Below are 16,491 nucleotides of genomic sequence, written 5' to 3' on the forward strand. Positions count from 1 at the left end.
AGTGCTAATGCAATGCACAACCATTTAAGCGTCGAAACAAGCAAAATATCTCGCAAATCGCGAAAATTTCGATTTTTTGGACGATAAATGGCCGTAACTTCCTTCCCGTTGGAGATATTTCGACGTTTAAGCGCTCGTTGAACTCCATTTCACAGTGCTAATGCAATGCACAACCATTTGAGCGTCGAAACAAGCAAAATATCTCGCAAATCGCGAAAATTTCGATTTTTTGGACGATAAATGGCCGTAACTTCCTTCCCGTTGGAGATATTTCGACGTTTAAGCGCCCGCTGAACTCCATTTCACAGTGCTAATCCAATGCACAACCATTTGAGCGTCGAAACAAGCAAAATATCTCGCAAATCGCGAAAATTTCGATTTTTTGGACGATAAATGGCCGTAACTTCCTTCCCGTTGGAGATATTTCGACGTTTAAGCGCTCGTTGAACTCCATTTCACAGTGCTAATGCAATGCACAACCATTTAAGCTTCGAAACAAGCAAAATATCTCGCAAATCGCGAAAATTTCGATTTTTTGGACGATAAATGGTCGTAACTTCCTTCCCGTTGGAGATATTTCGACGTTTAAGCGCTCGTTGAACTCCATTTCACAGTGCTAATGCAATGCACCGCCATTTAAGCGTCGAAACAAGCAAAATATCTCGCAAATCGCGAAAACTTCGATTTTTTGGACGATAAATGGCCGTAACTTCCTTCCCGTTGGAGATATTTCGACGTTTAAGCGCTCCTTGAACTAAATTTCACAGTGCTAATGCAATGCACAACCATTTAAGCGTCGAAACAAGCAAGATATCTCGCAAATCGCGAAAACTTCGATTTTTTGGACGATAAATGGCCGTAACTTCCTTCCAGTTGCAGATATTTCGACGTTTAAGCGCTCGTTGAACTCCATTTCACAGTGCTAATGCAATGCAAAACCATTTAAGCGTCGAAACAAGCAAAATATCTCTCAAATCGCGAAAATTTCGATTTTTTGGACGATAAATGGCCGTAACTTCCTTCCCGTTGGAGATATTCCGACGTTTAAGCGCTCGTTGAACTCCATTTAACAGTGCTAATGCAATGCACAACCATTTGAGCGTCGAAACAAGCAAAATATCTCGCAAATCGCGAAAATTTCGATTTTTTGGACGATAAATGGCCGTAACTTCCTTCCCGTTGGAGATATTTCGACGTTTAAGCGCTCGTTGAACTCCATTTCACAGTGCCAATCCAATGCACAACCATTTAAGCGTCGAAACAAGCAAAATATCTCGCAAATCGCGAAAATTTCGATTTTTTGGACGATAAATGGCCGTAACTTCCTTCCCGTTGGAGATATTTCGACGTTTAAGCGCTCGTTGAACTCCATTTCACAGTGCTAATGCAATGCACAACCATTTAAGCGTCGAAACAAGCAAAATATCTCGCAAATCGCGAAAATTTCGATTTTTCGGACGATAAATGGCCGTAACTTCCTTCCCGTTGGAGATATTTCGACGTTTAAGCGCTCGTTGAACTCCATTTCACAGTGCTAATGCAATGCACAACCACTTAAGCTTCGAAACAAGCAAAATATTTAGCAAATCGCGAAAATTTCGATTTTTTGGACGATAAATGGCCGTAACTTCCTTCCCGTTGGAGATATTTCGACGTTTAAGCGCTCGTTGAACTCCATTTAACAGTGCTAATGCAATGCACAACCATTTAAGCGTTGAAACAAGCTAAATATCTCGCAAATCGCGAAAATTTCGATTTTTTGGACGATAAATGGTCGTAACTTCCTTCCCGTTGGAGATATTTCGACGTTTAAGCGCTCGTTGAACTCCATTTCACAGTGCTAATCCAATGCACAACCATTTGAGCGTCGAAACAAGCAAAATATCTCGCAAATCGCGAAAATTTCGATTTTTTGGACGATAAATGGCCGTAACTTCCTTCCCGTTGGAGATATTTCGACGTTTAAGCGCTCGTTGAACTCCATTTCACAATGCTAATGCAATTTACAACCATTTAAGCGTCGAAAAAAGCAAAATATCTCGCAAATCGCGAAAATTTCGATTTTTTGGACGATAAATGGCCGTAACTTCCTTCCCGTTGGAGATATTTCGACGTTTAAGCGCTCGTTGAACTCCATTTCACAGTGCTAATGCAATGCACAACCATTTAAGCGTCGAAACAAGCAAAATATCTCGCAAATCGCGAAAATTTCGATTTTTTGGACGATAAATGGCCGTAACTTCCTTCCCGTTGGAGATATTTCGACGTTTAAGCGCTCGTTGAACTCCATTTCACAGTGCTAATGCAATGCAAAACCATTTAAGCGTCGAAACAAGCAAGATATCTCTCAAATCGCGAAAATTTCGATTTTTTGGACGATAAATGGCCGTAACTTCCTTCCCGTTGGAGATATTTCGACGTTTAAGCGCTCGTTGAACTCCATTTCACAGTGCTAATGCAATGCACAACCATTTAAGCTTCGAAACAAGCAAAATATCTCGCAAATCGCGAAAATTTCGATTTTTTGGACGATAAATGGTCGTAACTTCCTTCCCGTTGCAGATATTTCGACGTTTAAGCGCTCGTTGAACTCCATTTCACAGTGCTAATGCAATGCAAAACCACTTAAGCGTTGAAACAAGCAAAATATCTCGCAAATCGCGAAAATTTCGATTTTTTGAACGATTAATGGCCGTAACTTCCTTCCCGTTGGAGATATTTCGACGTTTAAGCGCTCGTTGAACTCCATTTCACAGTGCTAATGCAATGCACAACCATTTAAGCGTCGAAACAAGCAAAATATCTCGCAAATCGCGAAAATTTCGATTTTTTGGACGATAAATGGCCGTAACTTCCTTCCCGTTGGAGATATTTCGACGTTTAAGCGCTCGTTGAACTCCATTTCACAGTGCTAATGCAATGCACAACCATTTAAGCGTCGAAACAAGCAAAATATCTCGCAAATCGCGAAAACTTCGATTTTTTGGACGATAAATGGCCGTAACTTCCTTCCCGTTGGAGATATTTCGACGTTTAAGCGCTCCTTGAACTCCATTTCACAGTGCTAATGCAATGCACAACCATTTAAGCGTCGAAACAAGCAAGATATCTCGCAAATCGCGAAAACTTCGATTTTTTGGACGATAAATGGCCGTAACTTCCTTCCCGTTGGAGATATTTCGACGTTTAAGCGCTCGTTGAACTCCATTTCACAGTGCTAATGCAATGCACCGCCATTTAAGCGTCGAAACAAGCAAAATATCTCGCAAATCGCGAAAACTTCGATTTTTTGGACGATAAATGGCCGTAACTTCCTTCCCGTTGGAGATATTTCGACGTTTAAGCGCTCCTTGAACTAAATTTCACAGTGCTAATGCAATGCACAACCATTTAAGCGTCGAAACAAGCAAGATATCTCGCAAATCGCGAAAACTTCGATTTTTTGGACGATAAATGGCCGTAACTTCCTTCCCGTTGCAGATATTTCGACGTTTAAGCGCTCGTTGAACTCCATTTCACAGTGCTAATGCAATGCAAAACCACTTAAGCGTTGAAACAAGCAAAATATCTCGCAAATCGCGAAAATTTCGATTTTTTGAACGATTAATGGCCGTAACTTCCTTCCCGTTGGAGATATTCCGACGTTTAAGCGCTCGTTGAACTCCATTTCACAGTGCTAATGCAATGCAAAACCATTTAAGCGTCGAAACAAGCAAGATATCTCTCAAATCGCGAAAATTTCGATTTTTTGGACGATAAATGGCCGTAACTTCCTTCCCGTTGGAGATATTTCGACGTTTAAGCGCTCGTTGAACTCCATTTCACAGTGCTAATGCAATGCAAAACCATTTAAGCGTCGAAACAAGCAAGATATCTCTCAAATCGCGAAAATTTCGATTTTTTGGACGATAAATGGCCGTAACTTCCTTCCCGTTGGAGATATTTCGACGTTTAAGCGCTCCTTGAACTCCATTTCACAGTGCTAATGCAATGCACAACCATTTAAGCGTCGAAACAAGCAAGATATCTCGCAAATCGCGAAAACTTCGATTTTTTGGACGATAAATGGCCGTAACTTCCTTCCCGTTGCAGATATTTCGACGTTTAAGCGCTCGTTGAACTCCATTTCACAGTGCTAATGCAATGCAAAACCACTTAAGCGTTGAAACAAGCAAAATATCTCTCAAATCGCGAAAATTTCGATTTTTTGGACGATAAATGGCCGTAACTTCCTTCCCGTTGGAGATATTTCGACGCTTAAGCGCTCGTTGAACTCCATTTCACAGTGCTAATGCAATGCACAACCATTTAAGCTTCGAAACAAGCAAAATATCTCGCAAATCGCGAAAATTTCGATTTTTTGGCGATAAATGGCCGTAACTTCCTTCCCGTTGGAGATATTTCGACGTTTAAGCGCTCCTTGAACTAAATTTCACAGTGCTAATGCAATGCACAACCATTTAAGCTCCGAAACAAGCAAGATATCTCGCAAATCGCGAAAACTTCGATTTTTTGGACGATAAATGGCCGTAACTTCCTTCCCGTTGGAGATATTTCGACGTTTAAGCGCTCGTTGAACTCCATTTCACAGTGCTAATCCAATGCACAACCATTTGAGCGTCGAAACAAGCAAAATATCTCGCAAATCGCGAAAATTTCGATTTTTTGGACGATAAATGGCCGTAACTTCCTTCCCGTTGGAGATATTTCGACGTTTAAGCGCTCGTTGAACTCCATTTCACAGTGCTAATGCAATGCACAACCATTTAAGCGTCGAAACAAGCAAAATATCTCGCAAATCGCGAAAACTTCGATTTTTTGGACGATAAATGGCCGTAACTTCCTTCCCGTTGGAGATATTCCGACGTTTAAGCGCTCGTTGAACTCCATTTCACAGTGCTAATGCAATGCACAACCATTTAAGCGTCGAAACAAGCAAAATATCTCGCAAATCGCGAAAACTTCGATTTTTTGGACGATAAATGGCCGTAACTTCCTTCCCGTTGGAGATATTTCGACGTTTAAGCGCTCGTTGAACTCCATTTCACAGTGCTAATCCAATGCACAACCATTTGAGCGTCGAAACAAGCAAAATATCTCGCAAATCGCGAAAATTTCGATTTTTTGGACGATAAATGGCCGTAACTTCCTTCCTGTTGGAGATATTTCGACGTTTAAGCGCTCGTTGAACTCCATTTCACAGTGCTAATGCAATGCACAACCATTTAAGCGTCGAAACAAGCAAAATATCTCGCAAATCGCGAAAATTTCGATTTTTTGGACGATAAATGGCCGTAACTTCCTTCCCGTTGGAGATATTCCGACGTTTAAGCGCTCGTTGAACTCCATTTCACAGTGCTAATGCAATGCACAACCATTTAAGCGTCGAAACAAGCAAGATATCTCGCAAATCGCGATAATTTCGATTTTTTGGACGATAAATGGCCGTAACTTCCTTCCCGTTGGAGATATTTCGACGTTTAAGCGCTCGTTGAACTCCATTTCACAGTGCTAATGCAATGCAAAACCATTTAAGCGTCGAAACAAGCAAAATATCTCGCAAATCGCAAAAATTTCGATTTTTTGGACGATAAATGGCCGTAACTTCCTTCCCGTTGGAGATATTTCGACGTTTAAGCGCTCCTTGAACTCCATTTCACAGTGCTAATGCAATGCACAACCATTTAAGCGTCGAAACAAGCAAGATATCTCTCAAATCGCGAAAATTTCGATTTTTTGGACGATAAATGGCCGTAACTTCCTTCCCGTTGGAGATATTTCGACGTTTAAGCGCTCGTTGAACTCCATTTCACAGTGCTAATGCAATGCACAACCATTTAAGCTTCGAAACAAGCAAAATATCTCGCAAATCGCGAAAATTTCGATTTTTTGGACGATAAATGGCCGTAACTTCCTTCCCGTTGGAGATATTTCGACGTTTAAGCGCTCGTTGAACTCCATTTCACAGTGCTAATGCAATGCACAACCACTTAAGCTTCGAAACAAGCAAAATATCTAGCAAATCGCGAAAATTTCGATTTTTTGGACGATAAATGGCCGTAACTTCCTTCCCGTTGGAGATATTTCGACGTTTAAGCGCTCGTTGAACTCCATTTAACAGTGCTAATGCAATGCACAACAATTTAAGCGTTGAAACAAGCTAAATATCTCGCAAATCGCGAAAATTTCGATTTTTTGGACGATAAATGGTCGTAACTTCCTTCCCGTTGGAGATATTTCGACGTTTAAGCGCTCGTTGAACTCCATTTCACAGTGCTAATCCAATGCACAACCATTTGAGCGTCGAAACAAGCAAAATATCTCGCAAATCGCGAAAATTTCGATTTTTTGGACGATAAATGGCCGTAACTTCCTTCCCGTTGGAGATATTTCGACGTTTAAGCGCTCGTTGAACTCCATTTCACAGTGCTAATCCAATGCACAACCATTTGAGCGTCGAAACAAGCAAAATATCTCGCAAATCGCGAAAATTTCGATTTTTTGGACGATAAATGGCCGTAACTTCCTTCCTGTTGGAGATATTTCGACGTTTAAGCGCTCGTTGAACTCCATTTCACAGTGCTAATGCAATGCACAACCATTTAAGCGTCGAAACAAGCAAAATATCTCGCAAATCGCGAAAATTTCGATTTTTTGGACGATAAATGGCCGTAACTTCCTTCCCGTTGGAGATATTCCGACGTTTAAGCGCTCGTTGAACTCCATTTCACAGTGCTAATGCAATGCACAACCATTTAAGCGTCGAAACAAGCAAGATATCTCGCAAATCGCGATAATTTCGATTTTTTGGACGATAAATGGCCGTAACTTCCTTCCCGTTGGAGATATTTCGACGTTTAAGCGCTCGTTGAACTCCATTTCACAGTGCTAATGCAATGCACAACCATTTAAGCTTCGAAACAAGCAAAATATCTCGCAAATCGCGAAAATTTCGATTTTTTGGACGATAAATGGCCGTAACTTCCTTCCCGTTGGAGATATTCCGACGTTTAAGCGCTCGTTGAACTCCATTTAACAGTGCTAATGCAATGCACAACCATTTGAGCGTCGAAACAAGCAAAATATCTCGCAAATCGCGAAAACTTCGATTTTTTGGACGATAAATGGCCGTAACTTCCTTCCCGTTGGAGATATTTCGACGTTTAAGCGCTCGTTGAACTCCATTTCACAGTGCTAATGCAATGCACCGCCATTTAAGCGTCGAAACAAGCAAAATATCTCGCAAATCGCGAAAACTTCGATTTTTTGTACGATAAATGGCCGTAACTTCCTTCCCGTTGGAGATATTTCGACGTTTAAGCGCTCGTTGAACTCCATTTCACAGTGCTAATGCAATGCGCAACCATTTAAGCGTCGAAACAAGCAAAATATCTCGCAAATCGCGAAAACTTCGATTTTTTGGACGATAAATGGCCGTAACTTCCTTCCCGTTGGAGATATTTCGACGTTTAAGCGCTCCTTGAACTAAATTTCACAGTGCTAATGCAATGCACAACCATTTAAGCTCCGAAACAAGCAAGATATCTCGCAAATCGCGAAAACTTCGATTTTTTGGACGATAAATGGCCGTAACTTCCTTCCCGTTGGAGATATTTCGACGTTTAAGCGCTCGTTGAACTCCATTTCACAGTGCTAATGCAATGCACAACCATTTAAGCTTCGAAACAAGCAAAATATCTCGCAAATCGCGAAAATTTCGATTTTTTGGACGATAAATGGCCGTAACTTCCTTCCCGTTGGAGATATTTCGACGTTTAAGCGCTCGTTGAACTCCATTTCACAGTGCTAATGCAATGCACAACCATTTAAGCTTCGAAACAAGCAAAATATCTCGCAAATCGCGAAAATTTCGATTTTTTGAACGATAAATGGCCGTAACTTCCTTCCCGTTGGAGATATTTCGACGTTTAAGCGCTCGTTGAACTCCATTTCACAGTGCTAATGCAATGCACAACCACTTAAGCTTCGAAACAAGCAAAATATCTAGCAAATCGCGAAAATTTCGATTTTTTGGACGATAAATGGCCGTAACTTCCTTCCCGTTGGAGATATTTCGACGTTTAAGCGCTCGTTGAACTCCATTTCACAGTGCTAATGCAATGCACAACAATTTAAGCTTCGAAACAAGCAAAATATCTCGCAAATCGCGAAAATTTCGATTTTTTGGACGATAAGTGGCCGTAACTTCCTTCCCGTTGGAGATATTTCGACGTTTAAGCGCTCGTTGAACTCCATTTCACAGTGTTAATGCAATGCACAACCATTTAAGCGTCGAAACAAGCAAAATATCTCGCAAATCGCGTAAATTTCGATTTTTTGGACGATAAATGGCCGTAACTTCCTTCCCGTTGGAGATATTTCGACGTTTAAGCGCTCGTTGAACTCCATTTCACAGTGCTAATGCAATGCACAACAATTTAAGCTTCGAAACAAGCAAAATATCTCGCAAATCGCGAAAATTTCGATTTTTTGGACGATAAATGGCCGTAACTTCCTTCCTGTTGGAGATATTTCGACGTTTAAGCGCTCGTTGAACTCCATTTCACAGTGCTAATGCAATGCACAACCATTTAAGCGTCGAAACAAGCAAAATATCTCGCAAATCGCGAAAATTTCGATTTTTTGGACGATAAATGGCCGTAACTTCCTTCCCGTTGGAGATATTCCGACGTTTAAGCGCTCGTTGAACTCCATTTCACAGTGCTAATGCAATGCACAACCATTTAAGCGTCGAAACAAGCAAGATATCTCGCAAATCGCGATAATTTCGATTTTTTGGACGATAAATGGCCGTAACTTCCTTCCCGTTGGAGATATTTCGACGTTTAAGCGCTCGTTGAACTCCATTTCACAGTGCTAATGCAATGCAAAACCATTTAAGCGTCGAAACAAGCAAAATATCTCGCAAATCGCAAAAATTTCGATTTTTTGGACGATAAATGGCCGTAACTTCCTTCCCGTTGGAGATATTTCGACGTTTAAGCGCTCCTTGAACTCCATTTCACAGTGCTAATGCAATGCACAACCATTTAAGCGTCGAAACAAGCAAGATATCTCTCAAATCGCGAAAATTTCGATTTTTTGGACGATAAATGGCCGTAACTTCCTTCCCGTTGGAGATATTTCGACGTTTAAGCGCTCGTTGAACTCCATTTCACAGTGCTAATGCAATGCACCGCCATTTAAGCGTCGAAACAAGCAAAATATCTCGCAAATCGCGAAAACTTCGATTTTTTGGACGATAAATGGCCGTAACTTCCTTCCCGTTGGAGATATTTCGACGTTTAAGCGCTCGTTGAACTCCATTTCACAGTGCTAATGCAATGCACAACCATTTAAGCTTCGAAACAAGCAAAATATCTCGCAAATCGCGAAAATTTCGATTTTTTGGACGATAAATGGCCGTAACTTCCTTCCCGTTGGAGATATTTCGACGTTTAAGCGCTCGTTGAACTCCATTTCACAGTGCTAATGCAATGCACAACCATTTAAGCGTCGAAACAAGCAAAATATCTCGCAAATCGCGAAAATTTCGATTTTTTGGACGATAAATGGCCGTAACTTCCTTCCCGTTGGAGATATTTCGACGTTTAAGCGCTCGTTGAACTCCATTTCACAATGCTAATGCAATTTACAACCATTTAAGCGTCGAAAAAAGCAAAATATCTCGCAAATCGCGAAAATTTCGATTTTTTGGACGATAAATGGCCGTAACTTCCTTCCCGTTGGAGATATTTCGACGTTTAAGCGCTCCTTGAACTCCATTTCACAGTGCTAATGCAATGCACAACCATTTAAGCGTCGAAACAAGCAAGATATCTCGCAAATCGCGAAAACTTCGATTTTTTGGACGATAAATGGCCGTAACTTCCTTCCCGTTGGAGATATTTCGACGTTTAAGCGCTCGTTGAACTCCATTTCACAGTGCTAATGCAATGCAAAACCATTTAAGCGTCGAAACAAGCAAGATATCTCTCAAATCGCGAAAATTTCGATTTTTTGGACGATAAATGGCCGTAACTTCCTTCCCGTTGGAGATATTTCGACGTTTAAGCGCTCGTTGAACTCCATTTCACAGTGCTAATGCAATGCACTACCATTTAAGCATCGAAACAAGCAAAATATCTCGCAAATCGCGAAAATTTCGATTTTTTGGACGATAAATGGCCGTAACTTCCTTCCCGTTGGAGATATTTCGACGTTTAAGCGCTCGTTGAACTCCATTTCACAGTGCTAATGCAATGCACAACCATTTAAGCGTCGAAACAAGCAAAATATCTCGCAAATCGCGAAAATTTCGATTTTTTGGACGATAAGTGGCCGTAACTTCCTTCCCGTTGGAGATATTTCGACGTTTAAGCGCTCGTTGAACTCCATTTCACAGTGCTAATGCAATGCACAACCATTTAAGCGTCGAAACAAGCAAAATATCTCGCAAATCGCGAAAACTTCGATTTTTTGGACGATAAATGGCCGTAACTTCCTTCCCGTTGGAGATATTTCGACAGGTTGCCGTTAGAACCGAAACTCAATTCATTTCCTACGATGGATTTTGTTACCACGATCTTCTTGCCTTTAGAGTTTAATAATCGAGGATGATTCTAACGATCCTCTCTGTGTGGGACTCGTGTGATTTCGCAAGTCTTGCCCAAAGACGGGTAGTATTTTACCAACAGTGGGAGGAGGAATGCGAAGATCGACGGGTGTTTTGATAATCGAAAACACCGTTTGCACAAGCCAACACAGCGAACGATCCTTTGGTTAAATTTCCGAAGGGAAATTGTTCTCCTATTTCTCTCTTACGATCGCATGCGACGGTGGCAAGAATATCGGTTATTAGCAATGCCGGTATCTCTCTTAATTTTCGATTGACCCCGACGATGTATTTAATAGTCCTCTCTGTGCGGGATTTGTGTGATTTCGCAAGCCTTGTCCAAAGACGGGCAATATTCTGCCAACAATGGGAGGAGGAATGCGAAGATCAGTGGGTGGTTCAGTAGCTGAAAACACCGTTCGCACAAGCCGACACAGCGGACAACTCCTTTTTATTTAAAGGTTAAACGATGATTCTATCTTCGAAACCGTTCGCGAAAATAAAACGGGATCGATGATAGGAAGTTCTAATTCGATTCTCGAGGGCAACGAAATTATCAGAGAAGAAGGAAATTCTCAGAATTAATTCTCTTACCTTGAGGAGTCTGGCGCCATTTACCTCAGCTGTTCCGTTGGTCGTCGAAGTTTTTACTGGGTTTATTACTTGAACTCGAATACAATTTACTATCAACGTTTACTTTATTTTTCTATTTCGATACGGACAGAACAATTTACTGACTGGATTAATACCGTAATTACAATGCGCGTTCAAAGATAAAATTTTCTTTTTACTTAGTCGCGGCTCTCCTTTCTTGACGGAAAACTATAGACTCCGAAGCGCAAAATACTATACAAAATTTCTAAAGTTGAGCGCAATAACGAACGTAATAACGAAATAATTAACAAAAGTGAACAAAATAATTATAAACCGTAATAACGAAGATCGCAATAACAATGAACAAAGAATAATGTAATAAGAATATTCACCAGGGTGTTAATGATGATCGATAGTTGGTGAGTATAATAACGATAATGTTAAATGAGTGAGCAACGTAATAAGAATATTCACCGGAATAATAAATGATAATTGAGCGTAACAATGTTCACCAGAATAATAATGTTAATCGCTAAATGATAGTTATCGAGTCTTTTCTGCTCTACGTTGCTTGCTTATTTATAATGCCATCCCCCACGGGGTGGTGGTTCGCTGGGGGTACTTTAATGATTGTTTTTGCGATTTTGATGTTTCCCCTTTCTTGTTGTTTCCCTAGGTTTCGGTGATCGACGTTCGAACAATGTTTGCGGAGGCATTTCCATCGGAAGTTCCTTATTATTATTTTTCTTTTAAACGGCTTTTGTTTTTATGTATGATAAATATATATATATATATATTTTAAATATGATATCTATTTTATGTTTGTTAAATATATGTATTTTAATTCTATATTTCCTCCTTTTTAATTGATTATATATGTCGGAGATGAAAGGAAAGCCGAAGCCCTTCTTTGGAAATTTTGGGAACATCCTCTAGTACCTTAGCCTAGATTTTATTATAGTTGTAATTGCTTAAGATTTGTAATAAGCGAGATTGGGTTCGAGGTGACAATCGGTCGCTGAACGTAGCCACGGTCACGGGATGGATGTTTTATCTAACGGAGGTCTGGAGTGGTTGTATGTGTTTTCCGAGAAATGTGGTTGTGGCGGCATGCGGCCTCGAGAGCGGGCCGAGCCACGTGTGATGTTGCCTCGGAGGTGCCGATGCAATGGGACATACATTGTATTAGTAATCAAAACTCCAGGCAGAAACTGCCTAGCAACGGCGTTTGGAACTTTCTCGATGCTTCCAACGAGTGTGCCTAGCAACGGCGTTTGGAACCTTCTCGATGCTTCCAAACGGGTATAGAAAACAAAATGCAATCGTACAGGGAGAAAAATCTCCACGAGGCTGGCATTCTTGCGATTGCCTTGGAGAGTGATACATCGAGCATTTTCGACGATCGCATTTGCGTCTAAGTTAGTTTCGCTTAGTAAGGAGTTATCCCGGTGACCGTGGATTCGTTTGAACTCAAACATTGCTAATATTTAATTTAATTATTAAATTTATTATTTAATTTAATTATTCGTAGATCGTATTATTCATTAGGCTTAGTGTTTGTTAGACTTATTATTAGTTGTACTTATTATTTGTTAAGCTTAGTGATAGACCTGTATATACGTGTAAATAAAATCTCGGCTTTGTGAAACGATGGCTAGTCCACATGAAGAGTCGTCGCGCGCCCAAAATTCGAATCGTGATCCGACATATATATATATATATATATTTTTACATTTGTAGCTGCGCACATATTTTATTAAAGAAAAGTGTTAACAATATGTTTTCATGATTTATTTCTCGCGCCTGACTTCCATTAATCCTTAATATTCCTGTCGCCGTGACGCGTGTAAATCTAACATGGCTGCTCATAAATGTCATCAGCAAAGTTATAGTAACGGGTCTTTAAATTTTGTTTAATATCGAAGTAATTGTCTGCCGCTCGTTTTCCTTATTCTACCGCAATTAAACATTTACTTATTAATACTGCTTTAAAGTATTGTTCGTGTGAATATACGCATATATATATATTTTATGTTGTGTGTTTGTAATTCTTCGATTGCGTTATTTATTGTTTTGAGTAGTTTATTTTATAGAGTATTCGATAATATAAAACATACGCGCACACATGCATATATATATATATATATATACGTATTCATATGCATATTTTCTTGGCGGTGTAGTATTCATACGAAATGAAGTGTCGATTATTTATTTATCCTTTACCGGAATGTAGGCTAGTTTTAAGTATGTATCTTAGATTATCGGTTTGATAGAATTCGCACACATATATATATATTTCTGACAACGTAACCTTCATTTCTCTAATAATACGATATTGTATGTTTTATGTATTCGTTAAACTATTAGTTTTCGACATCATGTATACTTATATTTTATAATTTGATAATTTTGTATTTATTGCATAGTGTTGGATGCACTGCCTCTAATATTCACTAGGTTATTACACGTTCGGCATATATGTTTTATACTTATATGTAACTCTCCAAATTGATTGATTGAAATATATTTATATATATATATATATTCCTGGCGTTTCAATTATTTCACCCTTTTGTAGTTATTCTTATTTTCTGTTTTATTTAGAATTGTTTGTATTATGTATTTTATTTATTGGTTGGATCTGTTAATCGCCCTCGTTTGTTAATCCTTCCTTTCGTTTCGTGATGCCGCGTGTTCGTTTGTGCATTCAAATCCTTACTCGCGTGTTTTGTATAGAATGGTTTCTTGTTCTTGTTACGTCGCGTGCGGAGCGCGGGACGTGACACCCCCGCCCTTGGAGTTCAAATTTCCATAGGAAATTTGACTGATGGTATCTCTGAGTTTGCTAAAGGCGAACGCAGGTGTCGTTGGTACTTGAATGACTACCGGTGCTATCGATATCCCTTGAGGTTGTACTGTTTGATCATCGATATTTCGTCTTCTTTTGAGGTATAGCAGCGGGTGGGTGACTGGGCCGTATATTGCTCCACATCCGTAAGTTTCACGTAGCTGGTATCCGTGTACGGCTATATCTATTATTGTCTTGATTAATTTAAATATTGTGAGTATTCCAGATATTGCTGCACTGACAGTTCCAAATTCCATAAAACCTGTCCATAAACCTGATACGGCATTTTTCGCTATTGTCGTTAATGTGTTTTTGTCCATCATTCCCAGGATGTTTACTGTTCCAGGGACGATTGTTTTTCCCGTTGCTCTTCTGGCCAATGTGTTCAAGATTGCAGATTTTTCTGCCGGGAACATGACGTGGTCCAGTAGTGCATCGAAGTCTTTTGGGTATATATTCTGCTCGTGGCCAATGACGATGGTGCTGAGTATCGCCACGTTTGGCGCACGTCCGGGTGGAGTTCCTTTACTTGTACTGGAATGCATTTGACTATATGGACCGCTTCTCCTACGATCAAAGCCATGTGTTTTTGGTTGTGGTGTATGCAAATTCATCGGGCGGTAAGTTTGCCAAGCTTAAAGTGTTCTCTATTAGTTTCTTCTGTGTGGTGTATCATGGTATAATGTTGTCGTTTGTCGTTTCGCTTTCGAGTTTATCAGAAATAAGAATAACCTTTTATCATCATTAATATATGTATATGTCGGAGATGAAAGAACACCGGAGCCTTTGGAATTTTGGATAATCCGGCAACATTGTAACCTAGAGTCTACTATAGCTGTAATTGAACAATTGTAGTTATTCAACCCGATTGTAATTGTTCGAGAGTCGTGATAATAAGCTTGGGCTCGAGGCGACAGTCAGTCGCCGAACGTAGCCGCGGTCACGGGATGAACGCTTTGTCTAACAAAGGTATGGAGTAATTCTATAGCTCTCCTTAAAAGAAATATTCGTGGCGACACGCGACAGTAAACATTCCAACGGTTTCTGTCCCGTGGCTCGCCACACGCAGACCCTATTCTTCGAGTAAGATGATTGCCAGATGTCGATGCGTCTCCGCAGTACATGTTCGGCTAGCTCGAGGGCCCGTTATAAATCTTAAGGTTTAGTTAACTAAAGTCCTTCAAACAGACAAACAGTCTTTGTCCCAACTACGGGACGATAGGGGAGACATATTTTTCAACGAGCGGCGTCTCCCACTAGCAACTTTCCCTCGAGGGCGGCTAGCATCTTTTTCTAACCACCGATATGGAGATTGACCAATTAGCAGCAACGTCAATTTCCCTTACTTTCTGAACGAAGGCTTTTCTCGACGAATCCGATGATCTCGTATCCTTAGACACACCCCATTATAGTTTTCCTCTGTGGCATCATCGGGACGGGAAAGGCATTCTCGCTCGCGATCTCATTGATGAAAGGAGTAACTCTTTACGACCAGTGAATATTACGCGTCCGACTTAGATTTTGTGAGTACGTTCATCTATCATCCCGTCGACCGCGGATTCGTTATTGAACCTAGGATCATTGTCATTAGTTTCTCGAGTACCTAACTACCACGGTTACTTGTCCGGTTCTATAATAATCGTATTTGCACTAGTCAATGTCTTCTCTATTGCATAACGACAACGTGTAACCCAAAGGAAGATTTGTTTCACGCCCCTAACCCTAATTCTAATGTAAACCCGACATATATATATATAGAAAGAAAATTTTTATATTTATATGTATTATTATTATTTTTTTTTTATTGTTAAAACCTTGTTTTATTTTAGGTTTTATGTACGTGTTATCGGTAAAAATAAATATCATGAATGCTACTTGAGTTATAATTATATAGATATATGCATACGTACTGGTAAGTAGTATGAATGAGATTTGTTTTATTGTTATAAATATATAAATATATATTATCGATAGGAATAAGTATTACAAGTGTACCTTGTCTTCGAGTATATATATATGTGCGTGCAATGGTAAATACGACGACTCAATTTTATGAGTCACTTGCATTATCAATGAAAGTGAATGTCATAAATATCGCCTATTTTACAACATACGTGTATATATATATTGGTGAACATAAGTGAAAATTATATGCATAGTTATGAATGTTGTTTGTTTACAGGTGGATAGCATCAGTACTTGGTTTCGTGGGTGGCGTACCAATACTTTACAGTTCCTCTGTGCGGATTGCTATTCGTGTTCTTCCGTCCGTCGTTCAGAGAATGGTTGATGAGTTCGCCATCAGTTCTGTACACACATATAAAAATAGTATATATATATATATATATATATATATATATATATATATATATATATATATATATATATATACATTTATATAATTTTCTTTTGGATCTGTTCCCTTGTATGA

Source organism: Bombus vancouverensis, chromosome 16 (genome assembly GCF_051014615.1).
Source record: "Bombus vancouverensis nearcticus chromosome 16, iyBomVanc1_principal, whole genome shotgun sequence".
Lineage (NCBI taxonomy): Eukaryota > Metazoa > Arthropoda > Insecta > Hymenoptera > Apidae > Bombus > Bombus vancouverensis.